The sequence below is a fragment of the Sapajus apella genome, unplaced genomic scaffold (genome assembly GCF_009761245.1).
Source record: "Sapajus apella isolate SASKATOON/1434 unplaced genomic scaffold, GSC_monkey_1.0 scaffold32, whole genome shotgun sequence".
In the NCBI taxonomy this organism is placed as follows: domain Eukaryota; kingdom Metazoa; phylum Chordata; class Mammalia; order Primates; family Cebidae; genus Sapajus; species Sapajus apella.
In genome coordinates, this window is record NW_022436972.1 from 22,169,753 (window position 1) to 22,181,902 (window position 12,150).

Consider the following 12,150-nt stretch of genomic DNA (forward strand, 5'->3'; position numbering starts at 1 on the left):
TGTTTTTAAATTTAATTTACAACTTCTACATTTTATCTTTTTCAGATTTTCTTTATGTATAATTTAGCAATCTTTTTCAAGAACTAGCTAACTTCCTTCTCCCTTTTTCTTTCTTCCTCTTTCTTTCTCTTTGTCCTCCTCCTCCTTCCTTTATGAATGTTTTTTACATTGATCCCTGCCCTCATCATTGTTTCCTTTTATGTGTTTCAGTTTGTTACTTGCTTTTTGCAGATTCTTGTGTTGACTGTTTAACTTGCTTGTTTTCAGTCTTTTTTGTTTCCTTAAAAATATACTTAAAACTATAATTTATCTTAATATTTCCTCTGTAATGGCTATTTAATATTTATTTTGCCAACTTTTTTTACTTTTATGTTCCTTTGTTATTAATTTCAGATTTTACTACATATTATGGCCATAAAAATTTTCTATATGATGTTGATCCACTGGAATGTATTGTGTTTTTCAGTATTGTGGCCGATTACCTCATCAGTTTTTGTGGTTTTAATTTTCATTTCTCAGATAACTAATTATGTCAAATTGAAGCCATCTCTTATACTAATTGTCCATTTGTATTTTCATTTCTCAAGGTTTTATTTAATTCTTTTGCCCATTACTTATTGTATTATCTCTTTATTATTAAATTGTAGAATTAAAAAATATATTTTGGAAAGACATAATTTGTCAGATATGTGTATTTTAAATATTTTCTTCCTTTTTACCTTAGTAATTTTATATTCCTATTAAAAAAAAACCTGTAATTATCATAGACAAGCTATTTACTTTTTAAAGCCACTCTGGCAATGCCTTGCCTTTTCATTTTCTTAGTGATGTCATTTTGAAGAGCAGAATGCTTTTGGTTTTGTTTTGCCTGATCCTTAGTGGGTTTTGTGTATGGAAAGATCTTTACCATTCTAATGTTATAAAGGTTTTTTCCTCTATCAGGTGTTATTTTTAGTTTTTATATGTAGCTTTATGAATCGTCTTTGGTTATGTTACCTGTATATTGTGAGGCCTATTTATTCATTACAGATTTACATTTATTTCAGCATCATTTGTTGAAAAGATCACAGTTTCTGTGTATATTGGATTACTTTGGTGCTTTTGCTGAACATTAATTTGTCATGTTGTTAGCAGCAGCAGCAAATCCATATGGGACTGCAGCAGCCTTAATTCTTGCCTCCTCAGAAGAAATAATTTGTGGGGGCATAAGGCAAAGCAAGAGACTAAGGCAAGTTTTAGAATAGGAGTCAAAGTTTATTAAAAATTTTAGAGTAGGAACAAAAGGAAGTAAAGTATACCGGAAGAGGGCCAAGCAGGTGACTTGAGAGATTCAAGTGCCCTGTTGACCTTTGACTTGAAGCCTAATACATTGGCATGATTTCAGGGTCTATGTTACTTCTACCCTGATTCTTCCCTTGGGGTGGGCTGTCTACATGCACAGTAGCCTGTCTGCAGTTAGGAGGGGCTGCATGCACAATGTGCTTATTGAAGTTGTATGCTTTCTCACTTAAAGCATTCTTCCTTTACCAGATGAGTGTTCCTAGAGCAAGCTCATATACCAGTTAAACTTGCCATTTTGCCTCTTAGTGCGCATGCCTGAGCCAACTCCTGAGCTCTTATCGGGGAGCTGCTAATCACCAGCTTCAGGTGTTCTCTATCTATTGGAAAACTGCCTTTCCCTGGCACCAGCTACAACCAGTTATTAGTTTAGAGAGACAGTTTAATAACTGCCTGGCCATCACCTGATAAAATAGCCTGGCATTCCTAGTATAAGGGGGCCCCTCTCCTACCCTGCTCATGTCTGCCTAACCACCTACTCTAACAACATATGTCCACTTACATTTCTCAATTCTTTATTTCTTTTTGTTTATCTCTTTTTCTGTCCTTATATCAAAACCACATTTTCTGATAGCATTTTTGTAAATTTTGGAATCAGTTTCTATAAATCTTTCTACTTTGTTCTTATTGTTTTAATAACTATAGGTTCTTTACCTTCCCATACAAGTTTTAGAATCACCTGCCAATTTCCACAAAAATCCTGCTGTGATTTTCATAGGGGTGGCATTGAATCTACAAATCAACTTTGGGGCAGGTCATAGTTTAAGTTGAGACTTCCATGAAACGTGAAACATGTATTAATTTACGTAGGTCTTTATTTTTTTCTCTAAATTTTTTGGTTTTCATTATAGACGACAAATGCATATTTGTCATTATGCTTTTCCCCTATTTAATGTTTTATTATGCAGTTGTAAATAGTATTATTTTAAATTTCATTTTCAAGTATTCATTGCCAGTATATAGAAATAGAGTTGATTTTCATTTATTCACCTTCTGTCATCTGGCCTTTCTAAAGGAATTTTTTAATTCCAGTAATTTTATGTGTATGTAAATTCCTTAAAATTTCTACTGTAAGCAACTATGTTGTCTGGGTCAAGGGTGAGGATGGGGGCAAAAAACGGTATTACTTCTTCTGTTCCAATGTTTATGCTTTATATATATCTCTTTCTTGCCTTACTGCACTACATAGGACTGCTAGTTCCATATTGAGTAGACATGGTAAGTGGATATTTTCCTGACTTTAGGGGAAAAACATTCAATATTTCAACATCAATTGTGATATTAGAGTGAGATTTTCTTAGTTTTATCAGGCTCCCTTCTGTTCCTAGGGGCTTTTGTTTTTTTCTTTCTTGATCATGTGTTCAATTTTGTAAAATGTCCTTCCTCTATCTTTTACCATGATCGTAATTTTTATTTTACCCTTTATATTGTTAATATTTTTGTTAATCAGATGAAGTTTTAAATGTTAAACTAATCTTGTATTTTTGGGATAAATACCATATGGCCAAACTGTATTATCTGTTTACATGTTGCTGGGCTTGATTTGCTAATATTTTGTTATGGCTTTTACATCTTTATAAGTGATTTTGGTCTGTAATTTTCCTTTTTTATGATACTACTATCATGTTTTGTTATTAGGCTGATAATTATAAATAGTGTTGTTGTATGTTCCCTCCACCTCTTTCTTTCTTTTTTTTTTTCAAGAACCCAATTGGCTTTGCTGCTATTCATTATTATCTCTTTTCTATTTCATTGTTTTCTGCTTTACTTTATTGCTTCCTTGTTTCTAATTACTTTGTATTAATTTGTTCTATTTTTAGCTTCTTAACTTGGCCACATAGATGATTCATTTTAAACCTTTCTTTTTTAAATGTAAGATTTTTAAAGCTACAGATTTTTTTTCTAAGCATTGCCTTAGTAAATCTTACACATTTTTATATGTCATTATTATTTAGTCCAAAATATTTTCTGATTTCACTCATGATTTCTTTGGACCCATGGATTGTTTAGAAGGGTGCTGCTTAATTTACAAATATTCGGAGAGGACTGGTAATTTCTAGACCTCTTAATATTGATATCTAATTAAATACTTTGTAGACAGGAGACATTCTATCCAGTTTTTAAAAATTTATTGAGAGTTGTTTTTGTTCCAATATATGGTCTGTCCTATTATTCTTCAGTGTACTTGACAAGAAAGTGTATTATATGAATTTTGCTTTGTTGAATTTAGTGTTCAAAATATATTTTAAGTTGAAGTCCATTGATAATGTTAAAATCTTCTACGTTCGTACTATCATTCTGGTCCATTGTTTTATTATTTCCTAAGAGACAGATGTTAAAACTCTCCAACTATGTGAATGTTTCTATTTTTCCCCTTATTTCTACTAAGTCTTTGTTTCATAAATGTTAAAATTCTTAGGTGCCTACATATTTTTGGCAATTATACTTTATTAATGAAATGACTCTCTATAGTAACACCCCATTGTCATTATGAAATAACACTCATTTTCTTGGGTAATATACATTGTCTTTAAGCCTACTTTGTTTGATATTTATATAGCCATACAGGCTTTCTTATGTGGGAAATAATTGATGTATTTTTAAATTCTTTTTTTACATTTGTCTATATCTTTACATTTAAAATGCATCTTTTTAAATAGAGCATGTATTTGTTTGCTTTCTTATCTAGTTTAACAATCTTTGCCTTATAATTGGAGTGTTACATATACATATACATATACATATTTTAGAAATATATATATACACACACATGTATTTTTTGAGACAGAATTCCACTCTATCACCCAGGCTGGAGTACAGTGGTGCAATCTCAGCTCACTGCAGTAGTGTTATATATATTTCATTTAATTTTTGATATTTATTTTTAAGTGTGCAGTTTTGCTATTTGGTTTCCATTTCTCTCCTCTATTTTCTTCCTCTATTCCTCCTTTCCTGAAATTTTTAGGTTAATTAAATATTTTTAGTATTGTGTTTTATATCCTCTATAGTCTTCTACCTGTATCTTTCATATTATTGGATAATATCCAATATCCAATTATGTTACCAGTCAATTGTATTAAATTTGGGGAGGCTTGGTATTAGGCTTTGTTAGGATAGGACTTTTTTTGTTTTGTCTTTAGTTGTAAGGAAAATAGTTCTTCAAATAAGTATTTTTAACTCATGACTCTTCTGTGATATCACTAGAAAGTCCAAGTTATTTCCCAAGCCCCCACTAGTTGGCAGGACTTAAATTGCAAAGTTAAGATTATAATTCGCAGCAGGTGAAATATACAGCTGCTGAAATCTCTGTTTGGTTCCTTCAGCCTTCCGTTGGTTGGAGTCTTCTCCCATGCATGCCTGTACGCATAATTTAAGTGATCAGCCAAGGATTTATATGCAGGTTTCAGGTTTTAGGTGTTATTTATATGTGTTTCTTCCTTTTGGATTGCCAGTCCCACCCCCTATTGCTTTTTGCAGTGTTCTGGCAGCCTCAGACTCTGTCCTCTGATACTTCATACCAACAAGACTGGATTTCTGCTTGAATTTGACCTATTCTGTCCTAAGGGAAAAGATGTATAAAAGTAGATCTTACTCAGTGTGTTGTTTTTCTTTCACAGGTCAGTTTCCTTCTTCATTTGGTTTCTCTTCAGTGCCTTCAAAAAGTTGTTTTTATGTTTTGTGTGGCATTAGTACCTGTTTTCAGCAAGGGTTACTCTGTTACAAGCTACTCCTCCATTACTAGAAGTCAGAACTCTTCTGAGGGTCATGATTGGTGGGCTTCTACCATTTACAATGATTTTAAATACTGTTACATCAGGACTTATTCCTGTTATCTTAGTTATACATATTTTCTGTTTATTATTTTTTCTTTTTTTTAACTTTCTCTTCTTTTCTGATTTCCTTTGTATAATTCACATTTTATTTTGTTTAGAAGGCATTAATTCAACATTATGTGAGTCTCCCTAACTTATTGATACAGTCTTCTCTTTTATTTTTGTCTATCAGTATCTTAATTTGTCATCCGTAATTCTATCAAGAAGAGTACAATGGCATACCTATTCTTGGTGTCTTTCACCATCCCTGTCATTTTTAGTTCTTTGCTACTAAGAACTTTTTTTTTTCAGGTTTGAGCATGAGGAAGAAATACAATAGCCTGTTCTAGTTTACCATTTTGCTATAAATCGAAAAAAGCTGGGTTTTTTTAAAATATATTCCATTAGATACAAGATCATTTGTCATTTTTTAAAATAGGAAAAGCTAATAAAGATACAGCTTCCAAAGGAAGGTTGCTATAGAACTGGCAAGCATAGTGTATTTTTAGTAGTCAGTTATTCCTTTGAAGGCAAACATTAGGGAAAACAAAACAGGTAGAGTTTTCATTTGGAAATTAAGGAAATTTCCAAGTTCTCTTAACTCCTAGCATATTGTGTTTATTATATATTTAGCTTTAAACTTGCCATATACTAAATAAAATCTACTCTCAAGAAATATGATTGAGATATGCTATAGAACTAAGGAATAGGACCATGAGTAGGACTTCTGAAGTAGAAAGGAAGATAAGCATATAACATTCCCAGAGATGCCTCAGAGAGATGTCTAAGAATACCATCTAAAGCTGCCTGGATATATGGCCCTGAAAAGCCGTCTTCACTCAGAGGAATAGCAACATTTCTGGTTACCCATAAATAGAAGGGAAAAGCTGAGAGACAGTGAAAGGGATAAGGGGGAGAAAATCTAGATTGTTGGCTACAAGGTCTATTCCATACTCCTTATTTTCTACAGAGGAGAGAACGTGCACACTGCACCTGAGGAAGGAAAAATGTGGAAAGAACACTACCCATTTTTCTGTGCCTCCCAAGTCATTCCTCTCCTGCGTTTGAGGCTAATCTTAGTCTGTGCCTGGTACTATAACAAAATATCATAGAATAAGTAATTTATAAACAATAGAAATTTACTGCTTTCTGTTTTGGAGCCTAGGAAGTCCAACATCAAGGTGCCCGCAGATCTGGTGTCTGGTGAAGGCCTGTTTCTCACAGATGGTGCCTTCTGTGTGTCCTGTCATGACAGAAAGGGCAAAAGAGCTTCCTCAGACTTTTTTTTTTTTTTTTGAGACAGGGTTTCACTTTTGTTGTGCAGGCTGGAGTGCAATGGCATGATGTCAGCTCACTACAACTTCTGCCTCCTGGGTTCAAGCCATTCTCCTGCCTCAGCCTCCCAAGTAGCTGGGATTATAGGTGCTACCACCACACCCAGCTAATTTTTTGTATTTTTAGTAAAGATGGGGTTTCACCATGTTGGCCAGCCTGGTCTCGAACTCCTGACCTCAAGTGATCCACCCACCTTGGACCCCCAAAGTGTTGACATTACAGGCATGAACCACTGTGCCTAGCCCAGACTTCTTTTATAAGAGGACTAATCCTGTTTACGAGACCTCTGTCCTCATGACTTAATCACTTCTTAGAGGCCCTATCTATTAATACTAAGTTTCAATATATGAGTTTTGGGGGAACACATTTTGACCATAGCATTACCTGAAACGTGAGTTAGAGAGTAGGAATTCAGCATGCCCTGGGCTTCCAGATCTATCTGCCATAGAGTATTAGCCAACCCCTGCGGCATCAGATATAAAACTACATTCTCCAATCAGACTGAAGAGTAAAGCATTGATATCTTTTTATCCCTTATCTGCCTACTTCATTTCCCTTTTAATTTGTTTGGAACTTATGAGAACTGCTATTTATCTATCTGTTTAAACCTCAACAATATATTTCTGTATCCAGTCAATTTGTATGATGATCAAAATGGAAGTAATATTTCAAAGCATTAAAAAGGGTACAAATGAACTATTGATATGTGCAGCAACTTGGCTGGGTCTAAAGGGCATTATTCTGAGTGAAAAAAGCCAGTTTCAAAAAATTTCATAGTGTATAATTCCATTTATATAACATTCTTGAAAGGACAGAATTATAGAGATGAAGAACACATTAGTGGTGGCCAGGGGATAGGGTTAGGGTGGAGGGAGTAGCATAAGGGTGTTCCCTGGTGGGGCTAGAAGAATGCTGTTTCCTGATTATAGTGATGGTTATCAGAATCTATACAGGGACTAAACCTATGTAAACTATATACATACATACACATGTGCAAATGAGTGCATGCAAAAGCTGGTAAAATCTGAATAAGGTCTGTAGTTTGTATAAGGGTATTATACTATTATAGCTTCTTGGGGAGATGATTGTAATTCCAAAAGACACAATCCCAAATGCCATATCCCAAAAGAATAAAAATTCCTTCAGTCTAAAATCCCCAAAATCACAATCCTGAAAGATCAAAATCCTGAAAATATAGTTCTGGAAAAAATAATTTAAAATATATTTATTTGCATTTTTAAAAGGAGATTTATGAAATATGTAAAAACATGACAGAACACTTCATAGGTTACCTTACACAAGAAAATATGAAATTCTAACAGATATTTTGTGTAAACACTCAGGTATATACATGACAGTTGCATGGGTATAACAGTTATGAGCAGATAAACTGTATTCATAAAGGAATAGGTAAAACGGGAAATAATGAGTACATATATATCATTGTGGTTTATAACCGTGTATACCCAGCTTTGTACCGTGGTCATCTGAAATGTTGTGATGAACAACCTAAGTCTTTTGAGGAGTTGGATAAAAAACCAAGATGGGTCACTACAACATATAAGGTCACCCAAATTGCTGAGATCTCGAGAAATGTTATTTTTTGCAAATGAACATGTACAAAAAGTACATCTCTTTATTGAGTAAATTTCAGTGTTTTTATGTGCATGTACAATGCTTACAAAAAATTAATATTGTGATGATGCAGTTTTGTGGAGTCACTTTTACAAAAAAAAATGCATAAAACTAATTGGAACTCTTCAAAGGTATCTACAGAATGAATCTAAAGGTATCTACAGAATCTCCAGTATTGAAATGATGTAAAGATGAAATACACAGCAAATGAATTATAGAAATTAATGCTGATAATTTAAAATAGTGAAAAAACTAAAATAAGAAAAATACTTAAAAATTCCATGTATGAAAAAATATATTGCAGGAATAGACTATGGGCAGTTGCATGGAGATAGTTTATAAGAGTTGGGTGACTTTCACAGTCATATTTTGAAGTCTTGTATCATGATGAATAGCTGAGGTTTTTCTTTCAGGACACAACTCTCTTTAAACCATATTCAGTTTCCAAATAAAGACAGTAACAAGGTAATAGTTTCATCTAACATGATGAAACTAACTTGTGACTGTAATTTTCAGGATTTTGGACTTTCAGATTTTGATTTAAAGGGATTTTGATATTTAGGGATTTTGATCATTCAGGATTTCAACGTTTGGGATTATATCTTTCAGGATTATGATCCAAACTAAGTTTCCTGGATTTGATAATTATGTTAAGATGTTACTGTCCAGGGGAAGCTGTCTAAAAGTACACAGAACATTTGCAGCTTCCTGTAAATTGATAATTGTTTCAGAACAAAAAGTAAAAAATAACTGTGCAAACACTGCCACTTAATCTCAATCCCTCCTCACCCAGCAGATAGCAAGCAGGGAGATGAACTATAATTATGAACTATAATTATAAATATGAACTATATTATATGGTTCATTATAATTGAATTATAACTATATAGTTCAATGTAGTTCATTATAATTGAACTATATAGTTATAATTCAATTATAATGAACTATAATGTATAAAGGGAGACATGCTACCAGACTCTTTAGAAATCAATTTGGTTGATTTGGTTCCAGCTTAAAGTCATGACATAAACAATCTGGAAAACCCAAGAAAATATCCCACTAAAAAACGAATTTGTACGATTCCATTTATCTCTTCTTGAAGTTTGTTTATTTAACTCAGAAGAAGTTTTATTTTTCCCCTTACTAGATGGAATCGTTGGCTGTCTGGCTTCCTGGTTAAAAAACCCAAGACTTATGAAATTCAAACTCGTTTGTGAATGTCCAAATGCATTTTCACTTAGTATTGACTCTAATAAAAGTCAAGATGCTTTTTAAAAACAAGTGATTGTTGACAGATTCTAAAATACATTTGGCTAGAAGGAATAATATCAAGGGTTTGGTAGTACAGTAGGGTGACTGTAATGAACAATTAATGTATAGTTAAAAATAGAAGAATTGGAAGGCTGCCAACATCAAGATAAATGTTTGAGGTGATGGATATCTCAGTTATTCTGATGTGTGTCATACATGCATACACATTGTAAATATGTTTCAAAATATCACATGTTCCCCTAAAATATGTAAAAGTATTATATATTAATTTAAAAAAAGAAAGAAAAGAACCAAACAAGTGATTGTTTGTGGGGAAATAAGTGCAGACTTTAAAACAATTAATCGTTTTGGTAATTATTCTTCTCTGCACAAGTATTAACCAATGTTCATTCTTTAGCAATAATATATACTTCAAGCCCTAAATATTCAAAACATGAACTAATTTTTCTTCATTATTGAAATCTCTGTATGCAAACCTAGTAGCATTTGAAAGCTAATCTCCCTATGTGCCAGAGTAATTACAGCAAAGTAAATAATCTGCAGTGTTCTTATTCCCTATAGAAATGGTTTAATATCTTATCTTTCAAAACTGGTTTTCAGCTCATTCAAAAAGCCTGAGAAGAGTTCGTTAGTATTCAGAAAAGGTGTAACTTTAGGAATGCTCTGTTGCCTATCTGCCCTCTAGCAATTCTGATTGTGCTGAGGTACCATTCTAGAAGGAGAAAATAATTCTTTCTACTCCTTTTTGCTAGCATGGGGTTTGTGTTCCTCTGTAGAGTCCCAAATCAGACTCCTGAACCAGAAGTGAGTAAACATGAAGTGATCTGTTTGACTTGTTGATGATTCCATAGGAGGCATTCTTCCCTAAAGTCATTTCTTAGCTGGTGCTCCAGTGTAATATTAGGAGCCACTGCACTTTTCCATGATGCTACTTAGAGGGCCTCAGCAACCATGCTGATTTATCACTACTGGGATTTTTTTGTCCTTTACAAGGTTTGCAGTATTTGTCCCAGTGTCTGCACAAGTTACAGAATTAGTCATTATGCAATTGCTTCCAAAGTTGTAAGGCAGTCATCAGCTGGGATGAGCTCTTTGCTTCTGTATCTGAAATGTTGGGTATCAGTGCCAAAGCGATGCTTGCTTTTTAAACTGTGAAATTGTTTTTCACAGGCTCTTTACTAGTGTATAGGCTGGAAGCTATGCCTTTTTTCCCCCAAAAGGTTAAAACTGTAAGAAGAGTTTCTCAGCATATATGACTCATGTTCCTTCTAGAGTAAGATCGTTGGGAGACATTTTATTTTGAATAAATATATCTCTGGTGAAGTGTACAAAGACTTGACATGTGCTATTTGCAGTTTTCAGCCTGTTATAATTTTGTGAAAAGTGTGGTGTTGATTGAAAGTTTCTATTTTTGATCATGGTGTTAAGATAATTGTTTTGTTTTACTTCTTGCCTCAATAAAATATGAGGTAAACAAACTATTCATTTTTTGTGAATTTTTATGTGTTAAAATTATAATATTTTAAATTTTCAAAAGATACATTTCTATAATATAGTTTAATTGTTTAAATTTTAGCTCACAGTCTATAACCACTGAGTTTTACATTTTATTATTTATGCTGTGATTTGGCATTCTGTACAATTTTTGATATTTGCCGGCTGCTATAGCAATTAGGGCTTTGGAAGTCTTTATTTCCAACTTCATATAATTGATTTTTTTTTTTAACTATAGCTTCCAGGTCAAGGTCGAATGTGTTTACCAAGAGGAACTTATGTAGGAGTTGCAATTCTTACATATTGGTTGCTGGAAACAAAAGGGGCTTTTGGAGGTGGGATGACAAGCAAAGCATTATTTGTAATAGAGCATCACTGTTGGATACTGTAAAGTAAAAATTTTAGGTGAAAACCAGTGACACAGAGGGATTCCCTGATGACTCACCCATTTTTTTTCTGAGTTCACTCATTCATTTTCTCTGATCTGCTTCTCTCCGGCTTCACTATTATTCTCTGCTGATCTACAGAGTGTTTGAATGTATTCTCCACTGTATCTTCTTTTTCTCTCTTCCTTCTTTGCCCTGCCAAAAGTGGATGTACTGTAAGGCTCTATCTTTTCCTTCCTCAATGCTGATTCTGGTGTAATGGAGCATCTGGAAGCTTAGCTTCATTCATTTATTGAGCCTTTCCTGAACAGGGCAGAAAGAACAATAGAAGTTTCATCTACAGTAAGTAGCATATGGGGACCCAAACCAGTCTTGCTCCTTTAAGGCAGGTGTTGACAGATGGGAGGTAGAGTGAATTCTAGTTACTCATATTCACACCATCGTGTATCCTTCCCGCAAAGTCTATCAGATCTGTCTGATTTGTGTGAACTAGAGCCTTCCTGGAATCCTGTGCCTTTGGATGGAACTTGGTTATTTTGCCGAGCTCCTGCTAGTCCTGGAGAGGCTGAGTTCTGCCCTTCATCTCCTGATCCAGTGGCAGATCTGTCCTAATATGGCTAGCCTCTGACTGGAAATTCCTGCTGCTGTGCCTGACTTTCTAGATTAAACTTCCTATGTAGTTTAATCTAGAAACACTAGCCTGATTAAGCCTGTGTTTGCTCTGTCCTTCCAAACATTGTAGTTGAACAGCCAGCTCATTTCCTCAAGGTTGAGCCCTAAAATTCGGCCAGTTTCCCAAACCCTTGCATGGCCTAGTCCTGGTCTCCGTTGCTTCTTGGGTGGACTGAGTTTCCTGTTTGAGGGTAAGTTATAACAGG

The 12,150-nt window shown here is 34.0% G+C and overlaps 1 protein-coding gene across 5 annotated transcripts in view; it reads left to right on the plus strand.

Moving 5' to 3' along the window:
* Positions 1 to 12,150, plus strand: part of ENOX1 (ecto-NOX disulfide-thiol exchanger 1) — a 619,252-nt gene that overhangs the window by 72,947 nt on the left and 534,155 nt on the right. The window contains exon 1 of one of the 5 annotated variants that reach the window (XM_032294764.1): positions 9,608 to 11,614. The exons of the other annotated variants lie outside the window; for them this stretch is intronic. The gene's annotated coding sequence lies outside the window, so the exon portion shown is untranslated. Of the gene's footprint in view, positions 1 to 9,607; positions 11,615 to 12,150 lie in introns of those variants that run through there. 5 annotated transcript variants of the gene reach the window in all.